At 46.2% G+C, this 15,000-nt stretch overlaps 1 protein-coding gene across 6 annotated transcripts in view; it reads right to left on the bottom strand.

Annotated features, from left to right (window-relative positions):
- LOC135100682 (helix-loop-helix protein ngn-1-like) overlaps positions 1–15,000 on the bottom strand; it is a 589,312-nt gene that overhangs the window by 475,168 nt on the left and 99,144 nt on the right. For all 6 annotated transcript variants that reach the window (XM_064003834.1, XM_064003835.1, XM_064003833.1 and 3 more), the window contains exon 3: positions 12,856–12,944. The gene's annotated coding sequence lies outside the window, so the exon portion shown is untranslated. The remainder of the gene's footprint in view (positions 1–12,855; positions 12,945–15,000) is intronic.

The raw sequence follows: 15,000 nt of genomic DNA, 5'->3' as shown, positions 1-15,000 counted from the left end.
AATACGTGATCTTTTTGAAAATCCAAGAGCGTTTCAATTGAAGGTGGAAGCTGTGCCTTGTGTTGACACGGGGCGGCCAGGTGAACCCTTAATTAAAGCGACCATTACGTGCAGGCTGACTGTACCTCAATGATTCCTCCCTTGGCAAATTCACTGTATTGAAAGGTACAAACGAAATAAAAAATGGATTTAATGAATAAGCACATCCGCACAAGCGCACTTACCGAACCCCCATAACCAAAATACTTACAAATTAAGCCGCACTGAGCATTCCACTCCGCCAGTGCCCGCAATAGGTCATTATCAGTGCCTTGGAAATAGAAAAAATAAAATAAAATAATAGGTGGACGCTTAAATTAATTTTCAGCTTTATCTAATTAAAGTCACATAATGGGATCGAGGTAATTAGTCTGAGGGCGAGGAAGGGAGGTACTCCACCCCGACGTTTGTTTATAAACAGTAGCGGGCGGAGGGAAAGAAGGGGAGGGGAGCTTACCTAGGGCGGGGGCGGGGGCAAAGAGCAGTTCCCTGGAAGACAGATGGGCGAAAGGAAAGTCAAGTGCATCGTGAGGCATAAAAATGGGTCTTGCTTATTCATGCCAGACAAACAGGACGCAATGAATAGCCGCAATGCACGTGGGCGTAGCCATCGACAGCGACCCTCCGCAACCCGCGCCGCTGATTCTGTACAGGAAGTTTCGTATTCACCCCCTTTTTCCCTCTTCAGAAGCCACTAAAACTCACCACTTAATAAAAATCAGTCTTGTTACAAAAAGTAGACACATCGCCAGCTGGAATCACTGTTAACAATATCCGAGGGAATGGTGATCACCTGCAATGTGTATAAAAAGAAACCAGATGTGCCAAAGAAAAATGTTCTGCGGTGCGGCAACACGCCCCCTCAGCCCCGATCCTGCGTCCTCATTAGAGGGAGTTACGGCACTTTTATGCACCATTTTAATGGAATTCAGATGGCCGGTAGAGCTTTTATTAACCCACTTGAATGTTTGTTTATTTATCAATCTGTTTGTGGGTCTTTTTGGGGGTGAGTGTTTCCAGCGACCTCTGGAGAATTCATGCCACATGCCACATTCTTTTTTTTTTTTTTTTTTTTTTTGTCCTGAAGGAGTGGCGGGTGGTGGCGTGCGATGTGCGGTGCTCTGAGTGGTGTCTGGCTTAGCCGGTGTTGCCTCCGTCCGCTGTGCTTGTGTTGAAGTGAAGTGTGTGGTGGCTGGTTGGTGGAATTTGTTGGTCATTATTACTAGTATCTACTTTCACTTTTTTTTTTTTTATCATCATCATAATCATAAGTTCTGATTCACATGGAGATTAGTGTCCTCTCCCCTCTTCTAACAATTTCACTGTTCTCCACCACGAGTGACGTTAGGCTTACAACAGCGAGGGTTCCCGGTCGTTCTAAAATAGCTTTCCTTATCATGTCGCCGCCTGTGACGGAGAGCCGTGAGGATCAGGCTGATTTGATCCCTGGAAAATGCTAGGGATTTTTTTGGGTCAGTAGTGACCCCATACCACCGCACATTTATATAACAGTTGTGCACTCACAGGGGAATGTGATGCACTGAATGTGGTATCTTAAGTCAGTGCCGAGTGCGTGCTTTCGTATTTTCTTGCTTTCAGCTACCACCGTTCGCTAGCCTTGTGTGAAAAGTTAGCTGAGTGCGTAAGTTTCTCCTGTCAGTACATATCTCTTCCATTCCCTATTGTTCCTCCTCGTAACCACACTTGGCCACCGAACACATTGCGTCCTCAGGATAAAACTGCAGATCCCGAAGCAAGAAGTCCCAGAGACGTGAAATTACGGCCTATCAACGTGTGCACACGCCCTGTTTACCCACCAACGCCTGCCCCATGCACTCGCCTTGGCCAAAGCCTGGCTGGGTCACGTCAACAGGAACAAACCTCTAACGAAAAATCAACTGAGCGCCTCAACTTTGGCAGTTTCCAACCAGTGACAGGATTCCGGCACGGCGCTGCAGCCTCCCTGGCCTACTGGTTGTCTTGGATCTTCCCTGGAATGAAGACGATGTGGTTGGCAAGCTTCCTGTCTCCGTTCCCACCCTATATATATATATATATATATATATATATATATATATATATATATATATATATATATATATATATATATATATATATATATATATATATATATATATATATATATATATATATATATATATATATATATATATTATATATTTATTTATTTATTTATTTTTTTTTTTTGAGCAAATTTTCCTTGCTTTTCTTTCTCTTCCACAAGAGAAGAGAAGTAGGCGGTGATCGTCGATCCGATGGACAGCCATAAATTAAGCTGGTAAGTGTCTGGACAAAGCGTCCACGGCGCGCAAACAACATCCCAGAGCGTTGGATCACAAACAACTGCAGGCACAAACAAAAGCCCGGCGCTTTACAAGCGGCATTCCTTGTATTTGGTTTCCGTTTTCTTTCTCCCGCATCCACAGCTAAATTACAACAACTGCGTATTTCTTGGTGGGAGAGGATGAGTGCGTCCGGCAGGCCTCGAGTCTTTGTTCTGTGCGAAACTACTCGGCGGAAGCCATCATTCTGTGTTCACTGTCTTGTCCAGCTATATGTCGTTAGTATTTATCAAACGTATAATCAAGGTTTTGGTGTGGCGGCGGGCAACCACAGGGAGGCAAGAGTGGCCGCCACCGCCGCCACCCACTGCTCCGGCATCCTAAAGACTCCGCCACGGCTTGGGGACGCGCATGGCGGGACTGGGGTTATTTGTTCCTCTCCTCGTTTTTATTTTATTATTTATTTTGCTCTTACATACATTCATCTCTCTGTCTCTCTCTCTCTCTCTCTCTCTCTCTCTCTCTCTCTCTCTCTCTCTCTCTCTCTCTCTCTCTCTCTCTCTCTCTCTCTCTCTCTCTCTCCACATCTGTATACCTACAGGTGTGGGTGGTCTTTGTTTTTGTGTATATACTGTACAGGTGTCATGTTTTGTTTACAGTAATGTAATTTTTAACTGTGTTATCACAACCTATTTGTATGTGTGTGTGTGTGTGTGTGTGTGTGTGTGTGTGTGTGTGTGTGTGTGTGTGTGTGTGTGTGTGTGTGTGTGTGTGTGCGCACGCACTTGCACCTGTACATATCTATTCACGTAACACATCACCCCACCATTCACCACCACTATAACCACCACCACTATACTGTCCACCACCACTATGCTATACTTCACCACCACCACCACCACCACCATAACCACCGCCACCACTAGCATCGTCATCATCAGCAGCAGTCCATAAGACCACCCTGAACTTTCCCGTCTACGGCGCGGTCAGTGGAATCAATAGCTTTGTCAGGGCGAGCGAAACCCTTGGCAGGACTTACGTTCCCTATGCTAATGACCACACGCGCTCCACGTCCGTGTGTAATCTTCCCCTGATGGATGCCGCATATTGCCTTGCCAAATTACACCCGCTACTGGTAAAACTGAGGCTTAAATCAGGTCGGACGCGGCTCCCCAACCCAGACAACGCAAGGCAGCACGCGTAGCCCGAGGGAGCAATCATTCTTAATCTTCTTAACCCAACGCTGCTCACTCCTCGATGGCCTGAGACAATACGGGCAATATTTTCTCCTCAGTGGTCAGGCTGGTGAACCTTACGGCGACTGGCTTTAATTCGTCGGTCGGTGTTATGCCCTTTTCTTCGCTATTCTTCTCCATCCAGCTGGGAGGTCCTACAGGTGATATTTCACGCCGATTACCGAGGGGCATCCCTGGCCACGTGAATCTTGTGTCAGGTGGTGGCAGGTGAGGTAAATAATTTGGCCGCCGGGATGGGATGTCTCAATGTTTGGTTCTGAGTGATGAGTGGGGACCCGGGACGCCTTCTCCACTCCTCCCGCCCCATCTCCCTCTCATCTTCCACCGTACAGATACAGTCACCATATACCTTCACACCACTCATGGCCATTCTCATTCTCTCTCCTCAATTCATGTTTCTAAATGCAATCCTTATACTTATTACTTATATCCACTCTATCTACTGCTACACATGCACATACTTTTCACTTATCTCTCCACTTTTGGATGAAACCCTATTACCTGGCTGACGTTTACTTGTGCGCTCTTGTCACTTCTGCCTGCCTCGTCGCGTGCTCCGCCTCAAGGTGATATCAGGTCCGAATCGATTCATATTCCAAACACGCCTTGTTGTCTGTCTCATTCCTCACCTTCACGATCGCATTTCTCTTTAACTATTTGCCTAATGATCTCCAATTCTGTTTGCCTGACTTCGAATTCCTTGCTTCACGCCTCTCTCTCTCTCTCTCTCTCTCTCTCTCTCTCTCTCTCTCTCTCTCTCTCTCTCTCTCTCTCTCTCTCTCTCCTTCATTTCTAACTTCCTCGGCTTCCTTTGCTAGTTCAAGCTCGAGTTCAGCTTCATCATGTCTTCCAGTCAACTCCTCTCTTGATTCAGGCGTATCCAATTAACGAACTCCCTCCTCACGGGTCCTGCCGACACACACACACACACACACACGCAGGCGACAAGTGAATGACATTGACTCGCTCTTCTCCTCACTACACTCTCTTTGCAGCAGGACGAATCAAGAAATCACTCAATACTTGACCTAACTTTCCAGCAGTAAGGCACAAAATACAACAAACAGTCACGTACATAAAAAAAAACACAGGAAGAACTTTGACACTTTCACTCTTCCTCTCTTCCTGTCTCTCTTTTTCCGCCCGAGTAATGACGAAAGAGAGGAGAAGGAAGAGGAGGAGGAGGAGGAAGAAGCAAGGGGACGGGAAAGTGACAAAGCAAGACTGTTAAGAAAGACAAGGAGGAGGAAGGAATAGAGGAATGGAAGGAAACGACGACGTGAAGGTATTAAATAATGAGAGAGAGAGAGAGAGAGAGAGAGAGAGAGAGAGAGAGAGAGAGAGAGAGAGAGAGAGAGAGAGAGAGAGAGAGAGAGAGAGAATAATGAATAACGGAGGGGAAGAAAGACGAAACAGAGGAGCTTGTAGGGTGGAAGCAGTGCAGACAGTGAGGCGGAAGGAGCGAAGAAAGAGAGGAGGAAGACGGAAGGTAATTAGAGTAAAACCAACAAAGTGACGATAACGACAAAGAAATGGAGAGAGAGAGAGAGAGAGAGAGAGAGAGAGAGAGAGAGAGAGAGAGAGAGAGAGAGAGAGAGAGAGAGAGAGAGAGCAAATGCAAAAAGAAAATATTAAAAAGTGAAGCGTAGCAGAAACAAAAACATCACAAAAACGGAAGCAGAGGAGGGAAGGAAATGAAAGAAAACGAAACGACATAAGAGGAACAGAAGAGGAGAAGAACAAGAAAGTAGAAAAATATGAGGAGAAAACACAGACACAAGCGAAGGAAAGAACGAAAGCAGGAAGGAAGTAAAGAGAGGACGGATGGAATGAAAGACTCAAGGAAAGCACGGAAAGGTGGGTGGGCGGAGAGCAAAGGAAGGGAGAGGAAGGGAGAGGAAGAGCCGGAGAGGAAGAGCCACATGTGATGGATGGAGGCAGACCTAACCACCCATTACCCGCGTGCCATAATAACCCATCGTTGCGCCACAAAGACCTACACTTGCGAACCATAACTCACCGGAGAAAACAATTCGGTCACTCCACCTGCCTCGAGTCACCCTGAGAAGCTTGTACGTTCGCGAGTAAACGAGATGGGGACGCTTACTTTTGCCTTGCTTGAGGGGCGCTCGCGGGGACGTGTGCATCTGATTTATTGGGGAATGCAAGATTAATTCTGGGCGAGGTCGGCTGTGGCTCAGGCGTGGCTGTGGTGTTTGTATGCACGCGGCTGTTCTCGATTTGCTCAAGTGTGTGTTTTCGTTGTAACTTTTGTGGTTAGAGGCCCGCGTCGCCGCCACCGCCCAGGGAGAGGGTAGATAAGATGGGATAGGGGCGGGAAGGGTAAATTTGTAGGGTAGGAGGGAGAGAGAAAGAGAGAGAGAGAGAGAGAGAGAGAGAGAGAGAGAGAGAGAGAGAGAGAGAGAGAGAGAGAGAGAGAGAGAGATTTTAATGAGTGAGGACAATTATCATGCAGCAGGTGGGCGAGGCCGTCTGTCGTTGTGATGAAGCACGCTGCATGGTAATGATGAGCCGGTGGGGTTAAGAGGCCGCCACTCCTCTGGCCAGAACAACTACCGCATGTGAGGATCGAACTTCCAGCCTTTCGGCGACAAGTCCAGCACCTTACAGCGAAGCCAGCCGCTCTCTACGCTATGGTCGAGAGAGAGAGAGAGAGAGAGAGAGAGAGAGAGAGAGAGAGAGAGAGAGAGAGAGAGAGAGAGAGAGAGAGAGAGAGAGAGAGAGGTCGTACAGTAGTAGTACACACAAAGGGTATAAGTTATATTAATAGAAACTGCATAACAAAGCCACACACACACACACACACACACACACACACACACACACACACACACAACAGAGGTTAAAGCAGAAGTCTCATCTCATGCTCCCCTTTGTTGCGATAGAAGAAAAGGTAACAATTAATGAAGAGAGAACAGTAAGAAGGGGAAATACAGTAAGCATTTTATCACTTACTGATTTTCGTTACGACTACTCGGGGCGGGAGAAATATTAAAACTATGAAGGTAAAGATGAAGGAGATAAGAGGAGCGAGGGTGCGCGTGTATGGCAAAGTAAAGGGAATCGTGAAAATATGAGAGAAGCTACAGAGGAAGGAGGAATAAATATGATGTACGATGCCCGCCGGTCTGAAAGGTGAGCAGCAGAACAAGTGAAGAGTTTTTGACGACGGTGGTACTTCGTCGTTGTTATTGTTGTGGTTGTTGCTGTTGTTGTTATCATCACTACTATTTTATTATTATTACGACCACTATCATCATCATCATAAGCAACATCAACATCATCATCATCATCCATTTTTATTACTATCACCAGCACCAGCATCACAAGCTAAAAAAAATTACCTGCTGTGCTGCTGTTGAGTCTGTACCTGGTGCCTGTGCCTGTGTGGAGCCAGTAAGGTTGCCGTGACCGTAGCAATGCGCGTCTTTACTGGATATTACCTGGCGATTTCCGCTTTCATGCGTATTAAGCGAAATAGGAATGAGACACAATTATGAAACTTTTTATCGGAGTAAAGGTGGTGGTTCAAAATTCACGTGATGTCTTTGTTATTCCAGCGCCGCTTTACGCTTCTTTGTGCCAAACCACTTCTCTCAGGGCTGATGTGGAACTGTACGGTCATTTTCCGTAGTCTAGTAGCCTTTTCTTTCTGCACTCGTACTTTATTGTGCTTAGTGTTCTCCTCAATTTTCTTATCTGCTGACAGTCTTTTTACTAAACTTGACAAATGGTAGATCCTTAGCTCATCGGGGGACTTGAGATCGAGGGAAGGTAGTGACAGAGGTAGTGAGTTTGTCATGAAGCAATTAGATTCCTCACCTCCATGACCTCCTGACCTCCTAGACATCGGTTCCTAAATTTAGGCGCTGGCATCACCAAGGACCAATGGAATGAATTTTTATGGATAGCTGGAACAATCTGTATTCAGGAGCATTAACCAAACGAATATGCGTCATTTTGAGACAGCCGCCACATTATTGCATACACATTTCAAACTATTGGTGGTGCCCTTAGATTGTGATGAAAGAATAATTCAAAGGAACTCAGCATTACAAGCGGAGGTGTGAAATCCGTGTCACAGTGAATCTTCGTAAATCTCAGTCCGGCTTGCAACCAGATGACGGGAAGGGATTGCTCTCGTGTGTGTGTGTGTGTGTGTGTGTGTGTGTGTGTGTGTGTGTGTGTGTGTGTGTGTTTCCCAAGTTGTATTTGCCTTGTTAGACTTTACAGGGTCTGAACTACACTCGTTTGTTTCCGTCTCCATGCCTGTATTTATCCAGTCATCCTTTCAGTTGTGTGTGTGCGTGTGTGTGTGTGTGTGTGTGTGTGTGTGTGTGTGTGTGTAGTACAAAAATAACACAGCAGCGGACGAGTCAGAGAGGATTAATATTCTATCACATTTATCGAGAAAAGATGAAAGAGGGGAAGCAGCGAGTACGAGTATTGCGGGCACTGGCGAGCACTGTGTCTGTTATGCATCGGTGACGTGCATCTGCAGGACACACGCAGAGAGACTGACGGATGTTTTACTCGCCTGGATTAGTGACCCTTTGATGGCCCCTGCGTGGGTGTTGGGGTTGCTTGCTGTGGGTCTCTGGAGGGGGATGTGGGGAAAGCAGGGGGAATGTATTTACGTAGATCTGAGCACTGTATAAACTATGGCTTACTATGTCGCTACACACACACACACCACACACACACACACACACACACACACACACACACACACACACACACACACACACACACACACACACACACACACACACACAGACATATTCAGCATTTGTATGTACAGTTTGATCAAGTTTCAAAGCACGTATTCAATTATTTCTTTACTATATGTTGCAATTGTAATTTGGATGAGAGAGAGAGAGAGAGAGAGAGAGAGAGAGAGAGAGAGAGAGAGAGAGAGAGAGAGAGAGAGAGAGAGAGAGAGAGAGAGAGAGAGAGATGAAATAAAAAGTTGTAGTCAAGACAGGATGTAGGACAAGGAGAAAATCATTCGTGGAGAGGAAAGAGGGAGAAGTACATTAAAGTGAGATGAAGGGGAGGAAGACTTGAGAGAGGGAGCGGCAGATGAAAGGAATGTAGATGAGAGAGAGAGAGAGAGAGAGAGAGAGAGAGAGAGAGAGAGAGAGAGAGAGAGAGAGAGAGAGAGAGAGAGAGAGAGAGAGAGAGAGAGAGAGGTGGGGGTGGAGAAAGAAAAGAAGGAAAAAGAAATTCAAAGAAGAAAAATAGATTGAAGAGAGAGAGGGGAAATAGAAGAGGGAAAGAGACAATGGGAGAGGAGAGTTAAAGAGGCGAACAGGTAAGAGGGAAAAGAAGAAAAATAAAGGGGGAAAAAGAAAAAGAAAATTAAAGGAGAGAATGGAAAACAAAACAAAATCAACTGAAGGGAAAAGATGTATAGAGAGATAAAGGGGAAGAGAAGAGAGGAAGAAAGAAATTATAAAAAAAGAAGAGGAGCTAAATAGTCAAGATGTTTACATGCAAGCAACATTGAAAAGCAACTAAAGATTTAAAAAAATATCAAAGGAGACAAAGATAAAAAAATAACAGCATAAAACAAAAGAAAGGGCGGGAAGGAGGAAGGAGTGGGGAAGGGCAAGGGTGACGGGGAAGTGAACGGTAGGGAAAGGGGGATGGGAAATGAACAACACTAGGTAGGGTGGGGGATTAGAAAAGGACGGAGCACAGGAGCAGGGTCAGGGTTTGTGGAGCCATGACAGAGGAACACCTGCAGGAGTCTTTGATGTGTTATCTGCCGAAGGAGAAGAATCGAGAAGAGATTTACAGGCTGCAGTGTCCCCGGGGAAGAGTAATGTCACCTGTTTTGGGGATTGTGGAGATGGCATGGAGGGGGAGGAGCGAGCGATTTTAAACGTGAAAGAGCACGCAAACACCCACCCACACACACACACACACACACACTCTCTCTCTCTCTCTCTCTCTCTCTCTCTCTCTCTCTCTCTCTCTCTCTCTCTCTCTCTCTCTCTCTCTCTCTCTCTCTCTCTCTCTGGTGTCACAGTGATGGAAGCGCCTCGTCCGTCACTCAGTCATTCCGGAGACAGGTAACGCCAGGGTCACGGATGGCAGTGAGGCCACACCTGTCTCTTTCTTCACTTGCCTCAACCCGACACCTCAAGGCCATGCTGCAGCGCAATGGTCCAGAAATACAGCGCAAACATACATGGAAAATAACCAGCGCCCAGATAATTACACACTGCGTGGGTAATCATGTCGCTATTTACACACAATTACTTACACTGATGGTTATTGCAAGGGAAGCGCACTATCGTGAGGAACAAACTCACGTCAAATTAGGGACCATCGCTCTTCCGCTGGCTGGAGTGAAGGGGGTCTGGCTCACGTGATGGAGCCACCGCCACACCAAACCCGGAAACCAGCACTACCGTTGAGCCCTCCCGTTCCCCCTCCCCTCCTCCCCTGCGGCCGCGGCTCTATGTATGTAAATGTATTGGTCCGAAATACTCATCTACATATTAGCACTTAGTTATATTTACTTTTTTCAGCATGCAACGGGACGTAAAGTGTGGTAATGGATTGAATGTCCCACCTGGAAATGTTCCCGACGGCGGCAGGGAACAGCACACAGGGGCCCAGACTTATGCCGCGCTGCCCCGGTGCTGCTTGTGGCGACCTAGACTCCCTCCGGGGACTATTACTGAAGAAACACGTCAAACAACAAAACCAATTTTCTGAGGGAGCGGGAAGTTGACATTAATAAGAATAGATAAAAAAAAAAAAAAAAAATCACAGGGCCCGGGCTTCTACGGAAGGAAGTGGTGGGCGGATTGAGGCAGGAAAGGAGAATGGCGTTTACCCAAGAGACTCAAAAAAATATATATAAAAAAAAAAAAAAGCTCCTGTCCCATCTATTTCTTTCTTGGGACTCCACCAAACTCCTGCTCAAGCATGGGCCATGGAGCTCCTCTGGCATGGACGGGGCGAGCGAGCATGGTCCCGGCCGACGCGCTGGGCCAAAATGTCGTACGGTGCGAGCCAGACTTTGGTGACCGCAGAGTGCGAGGAGAGAGGCGGCTGGGGACCACTTGGCTCCCAGCCCTTCAGTTCTGGCCGGGCTGCCGGAGTGTGTGGACGTGGAGTCTGTGTGCTGCTGGATTACCTGAACCCTGGGAGGTGCTGCGTCGTGCTTGCGATCGCCGACGTGTGCGACAGGCTGACTTTTCTCTCGCGTGCCGTGTTATTACTCTCATACACTCTTTTGAAAATATCTGCATGGGCGTCGAGCGTGAACATGCTGCATATGTCTGTTTCTGACACTTTGGAAAACTTTGATAAACTTTATGAGCTGGTGAGGCGCCCACAGATATAAGACTTCCTACTTACTGCCAACGAACTAAACTGAAACACGCCCATACTTGTGTTGTTTCTCTGAGCATGCAAAACACCCACGCCCTGCCGTCCTCACTCCGGGGCTGAGCGACAACCTAACCCATGGTGAGACGCGGCCTGTGAGCGAGGATGGCGAGCGTCAGGGTCCTACTGACGGCGGCCCTCGTGGTGGTCATGATGGGCGTCGGGACAGCTAACTTCAACCTCTACCTCACCCAAGCAGAAGTCAAACGGATTCTAGGTAAGTTAACCTACAAGGTCACTCAAGGCCACCTTTACCATGCTTCCCTCGCTGCTAGTCCAATGCAAGCACGACAATGCAATGTGGCTTGACAATCCTGGTGTGTGGGGCGCACAGATCCTCAAGGGATGTAACTCGTGATTAAAATGTAAGACCTGAACATACTCCACAACAATCACAACCACGCATGCACCGAACATCAAGCAGACCACACGTGTCCTTGTGAGTATGTCTGGTCTGTCTGTTTGTTTTGCTTAAATCCGAAAGATCAGCAAGAAAGTTTACGCTCTTAGCTAAAGAACAACAACTTTCAAGCAGCGATGAATTCTTGAGGTCCACTGGGATGAATTGCCTCGTGTTCCTCGTGTTCCTGAGATCCATGGCCGAAACCTGCAGAAGTGAGTTCACCCTCATAATTAACTGAAAGACTGCTGGAGATGCCATTGTTTAAAAGCCCACACAAATGCCAAGCTTGTGTCCCTCGCGATGAGAGGAATTCACGAAAACGTTTCCTTCATACCAGCACAGCATTTTTCTTGTTGTCGATATAGATCGCGTAATAGCGGCCCCGTCAATTGATACCAAGTTTTAAGAGTGTTCAGACACAGAAGAACAGTAAATTATTCAGTTTATTGTTAGATGAAGACTACGTGACGGTCGAAAATGTATTGCTGAAAGTAAATTACGCTTATGTTAGGCTCGAAGACAGCCACGCTCGTTAACACACTTTACCGCCCTTGTGAAATCATTTATGACTCATTACACTGCCATTATTGCGCCACTCCTGCCCAAAAATATTGTTTGTAACTCAATTACTGGAGATTATCAATACTATATCATTTGGTGTGCCAATCTACATCTGAAGAGGGTCCATGTTTGTTTGTGTGTGTGTATGTGTGGTGCGTCCAGTTTTATTACCCAACTGTCTTGGCCACGCCACGTAGAGCAGCTGGAGGCGGCCACGTGCGTCTGCTGGTGCAGGAGACGCCCCCTGACCTCCGCCCGCCGCTGCCCCTCACTCATCCACTCCTCTCCCCCCAGAGCGTGACGCAGGTACTGACGGGGCTGGCGGGCATGTCGCTGTGTAATACTTTCCTTGCAGAATTCTCATATAAAGATAAAAGTCCACATACGTTTGAGTTCTTTTTTTTTCCCTGCGGTAAAGGTGGCGCTTGTTTTGTAGACGTGGTGAGGCAATGTGTTGTTCTGGCAAATGTAAGTGTTTCTGCTTCACTATAAACGTTATGGCAAGCTAGGATTTTATTCACTGTTGAGAGTAGTAGTAGTAGTAGTAGTAGACCAACGTCATTATTATCCATTAACTGTCTCTCCTGCGCCCACTATTAGTTATATGATGCCATCCCTGATTTTTTCCGCCCTTCGTCACGAAAAAAAAGTAATGGAAGCAATGGTACTGTCGCTGCTGCTCATCCCATCACTATAACAACTATCTATGCCACACTAATATAATATCATCACAGTTACTGCTACAAGCGACACCACCAGTACCTACAACTCTCCCAGTGCCACCGCCTCCACGCTCTGCTGCGCCTCGCCACCCTCCACCTCCTACGTTATCTTATCAATCGCCGCTGTGAACTTTCTGCCTCACCTGCCCTCTGTTCTCCTGACTGGTGATTTCCTTCCTTTCCTTTCCTGTGTCCTTCAGTAACACCTCAGTAACGCCTCCACTGGGCTTGTCTGAAAGAAACAGAAATAAATCAATAAGGAATATATATTGATTAAATTTATATATTCAACTGCACATCCCGTCACATTAACGGTCTGTCTTTATAACTGTTCATAATTCATTGACGTTGTCTTACAATCACGTATAAGACGCGTGGAAAAGGAAAATAATTACAAGAAACAAAAAATAACTCAAAACGGTCCGCGAGACAAAGCAGAAAGGAAAAAAAAAATAATAGAGAAAAATGTTCACTTAAAACAATGTGTAAAGGGGAAAAAAGTAAGAGCATGGAAAGAAAAGTTAAGAAAATAACCTTAAACAATGCGAAGAGGATAAAAGCCAACTACGTGGAAAGAAAATAAGTGAAAACAGCCCCAAGCAAGTTTCCACTATTCATACCCCACCACACCGCCGCCTCGCATCCCTGCACCACCACACTCCTCGCCACACCGCACTGGGCACCACCGCGCGCCGGGACAAGACAAGGGAGGAGCTGGCGCCGCTTGGCGTGTGTTGCAGATGGAATATTAGAGAGTTAGGGGGAACGAAAGTAGGAAAATACGTCCATGTAATTACACCGCTTGTCACAATAATATTCTAGGAAATATTAATCAACTACTGCGTCAAATAAAATCCAGAGAGAGAGAAAAAAAAAAAAAAGAGAGAGTATGGTGGAGACGCCATCTCTGTCACACTGAACTAATCAATTACACATAAATCAGACACGCTGCCCCAGAAGACGTTTAGCTCCCTCTTCAATTACGTGGGGGGGTGTTGCTTTCCTCCATTACCACCACAAACCTCAGCACTAACCTCGCTATAATATCTTCACCACAACAACCAAACAGTCTCAGCACTACTCACTGCCTTCACAAGTTCCCTCACAACCACAACCTTGACAACAACCCAGCACCCTTACCATAGCAACCAGTATCGTCGTCATGGTTTCGCTATAACACATACGAGAATGATCAAGTAACCTTTATGTTATAACTATAGTAATTTTTTGAGCAACATATTTCCTTCCCATTGTGTTTACCGTTTTCCTTCAGTCTCGTCTTCTATCAGTGCGAAAGAATCTCTCAGTCATCGGGTTTTGTAATGTTATCAGCGTATCAGAGGACTTATGGGAAAGCACAAAACATAGTGGTAATGAGTGCAGAATGATCCTTGGCTTCTGACCACATTTATACAATAACGGCTATGAGTTGCTAAGGCCACAATAAAAAAAAAAAAAAAAAAAAAAAGACAAGGCGCTTCAGGGTTATAAGTTCACCCTCAGGCACACCGCGTCTTTGAATGTCCAACCACTCACTTCAAGAACTCCATAGTCTATGTAATGAATACCTTTACCTAATCCCCACTGTTCCCATCACTCCCACACGCCTCGCTCCCTCACGTGACCCAGCGCCATATGATTACGTTGCTGCGGAGCATTAAATCAATCAATCAATCAATTACACGACTCCACGAGCCTTCCCTCCTGAAGTATTCCTCCATCACGTGACACAGCGGCGTCCTTAATTTTTTAATATCATCTAATTTCGACGTCAAACTTCACGTAAAATATACTGGAGCTGTCTATCAACTTGACTGTTAATGCTCTCTCTCTCTCTCTCTCTCTCTCTCTCTCTCTCTCTCTCTCTCTCTCTCTCTCTCTCTCTCTCTCTCTCTCTCTCTTTGTGTGTGTCTGTGTGTGCATCTTTCGATATTTTTAATCAATTCAGTGGAAAGATATCTTCCTTTGAGATACAAGCCCGACGAGAGAGAGAGAGAGAGAGAGAGAGAGAGAGAGAGAGAGAGAGAGAGAGAGAGAGAGAGAGAGAGAGAGAGAAAGAAAACTGAAAATAACTCTATCTTGCCTTTAACTTCATGTACGACTTAATTTTCTGTATATATTTACTCTCCTCTCCAGCCTTCTTGCCTCCGTGCCTGGCGAAGTGAATGATGGAATGGAGGCAGCACTGTGTAAAGTTCTCCACCCTTTGTTATTTATTCTATCATGACTCTCTCCTTCGTAATGATCGGCCTGGACTCACGGGTTCCTTGTCTTGACGATTCCTGTGG

The sequence above is a fragment of the Scylla paramamosain genome, chromosome 5 (genome assembly GCF_035594125.1).
Source record: "Scylla paramamosain isolate STU-SP2022 chromosome 5, ASM3559412v1, whole genome shotgun sequence".
NCBI lineage: Eukaryota > Metazoa > Arthropoda > Malacostraca > Decapoda > Portunidae > Scylla > Scylla paramamosain.
This window is presented reverse-complemented; position numbering and strand designations above follow the sequence as displayed.